Source organism: Hevea brasiliensis, unplaced genomic scaffold (assembly GCF_030052815.1).
Source record: "Hevea brasiliensis isolate MT/VB/25A 57/8 unplaced genomic scaffold, ASM3005281v1 Scaf388, whole genome shotgun sequence".
NCBI classification, from domain to species: domain Eukaryota; kingdom Viridiplantae; phylum Streptophyta; class Magnoliopsida; order Malpighiales; family Euphorbiaceae; genus Hevea; species Hevea brasiliensis.
The window spans coordinates 30,958-32,911 of record NW_026614904.1 but is presented as its reverse complement, the minus strand read 5'-3'; the positions used below and the strand labels follow the sequence as shown (position 1 = coordinate 32,911).

The window sequence follows — 1,954 nt, the reverse complement described above, 5'->3', positions numbered from 1 at the left end:
TGGTTTTAATGAGTTTTATTCATTTCTTGTGTGCTCAATGACATGCTTAGTGTAGGATCCCATTAAGTGTTGTTCTTAATCCATGGTTGAAGCACCGAAAGGAGAAAACCTTGTGATAGATAATCAAGAAATTGGACTTAATTAACTTAGATCTAGAAATAGACTAAGGATTAAGAGGATTTACAGATTAATTAAGGAACTTAATGGGTCTTGATTAATTTTAACTCCACGAAAGTAGGATTAGATTGATTAAGGCACTCTTTGTCCCACTCGAAAGGGTATTCAAAGGATTTAAGAATTAATCTCCTTAAAACCCGTAAGTTCCACAAGATTGGATAACCAATTTAAAAATCCCAAAATAGCTTGAATATGAACTCCCGAACTCCGGAATCGCCTCTTTTATCATTGTTAATTTCTAATTGAATTTAATTACTTGCCATTTTAAATCTTGCCATATTTCAATTTGCTTATTTTAATTTGATGCAAATTTAGTTAAATCATTACATTGTTGAATAGATTATTAATTTTACACATATAGAATTCACACTTCAATATCTATCAATTTATTGCTTTAATTTCAAAAATAGTTCAAATTAGTCAAATTTTTATATCAAAAATTCAATCATTAACACAACTCCTCGTGGGAACGATATCTTTTCTATATTACTTGTACGACCCGTGCACTTGCGGTTGGGCCACATCAAGTTTTTGGCGCCGTTGCCGGGGAGTTGTTTGTTTAAGATTGAATTCTTGATTATTTTAGTTGTTTATAGTTTTATCTTTGTTATCTTTTCATTTTGTGTTTGTTTGTTCTTTTTAGGTACTCTTAATCTTTTATGAGAAGAGCTAGAAGCACAAGTGACACATCCTTATTGTTTAATCCTGAAATTGAGAAATTTTGTAGAGCCAACAAGAAAGAAACCAGAAAAAGGAAAGAAGCCTTGAGAGAAACTGAAATTGAAGCAGACATGGCTGATGAAAGAATTAGAATTGGTGGTGGTAATGCTGGAAATGATCGAAACAATGAAAATGCAGCCCAAGGTGAAGAGGTTGTAAATGCTAATGTGCCTAGGGGAAGTATGATGGATCATGCTTTTCCTCGTTTTGATGACTTGAGAGAGAGTATAGCAAGACCAAGAATTGATGCAAATAGTTACAAGATGGATTTTGGGGTTCTTCAAATGATTCAAAATTCCCAATTTGGGGGACATCCTTCTGAAAATCCACACACACATCTAAAGAAGTTTGCTATGATTTGTGATATGCAAAAACAACCTGGAGTATCTGATGATGCAGCAAGATTGAAGCTATTCCCATTCTCTTTGAAGGATAGAGCATTGGATTGGCTTGATTCTTTACCTCACAACTCCATTACAAATTGGGAGCAACTCACTGATGCATTTCTTGCACAATATTTTCCACCTGGAAAAACTCAAGAATTGAGGAATCAAATGACAGCTTTTAGACCAAGAGAAGATGAAACTCTCTATGAATCATGGATGAGATGGAAGGAATTAGAGAGACAATGCCCACATCATGCCATTCCAAAATGGATGATAAATCAGAATTTTTACACCAATGTTACTCCTGCAATTAGAGGGATTATTGATGCTCAAACAGGAGGAGAATTTATTATGAAGCATGAAGATGAAGCTTATGAGCTATTGGAGAAAATTGCAAAGAATACTCATCTTTGGAGTAGTCCAAGAGGACCAGCTCCAACTCAAAAGAGGCAAGCTGCTGGAATGTATGACCTTGATCCATTCAACATGATTAATGCAAAGTTTGATGCACTTACAAATGTTTTGGCTAAGAAGATGGAAGATTTAAGTATGTTGGTTAGTTCATCATCATCATCTAGAAGTTCACAACAAGTTGCTTATGCAGAAGGAACTACCAGCTGTGGAGTAGACTATGGAGAGCAAGCTGCATATGTTGGTAATTATGGAAACAA

The 1,954-nt window shown here is 34.7% G+C and overlaps 1 non-coding gene across 1 annotated transcript; it reads right to left on the bottom strand.

Annotated features, from left to right (window-relative positions):
- Window positions 1–1,436: 1,436 nt before the first annotated feature.
- On the bottom strand, window positions 1,437–1,543 carry LOC131177271 (small nucleolar RNA R71). The gene has a single exon (XR_009146854.1). It is a non-coding gene; the product is annotated as a small nucleolar RNA R71 (small nucleolar RNA).
- Window positions 1,544–1,954: the final 411 nt, after the last annotated feature.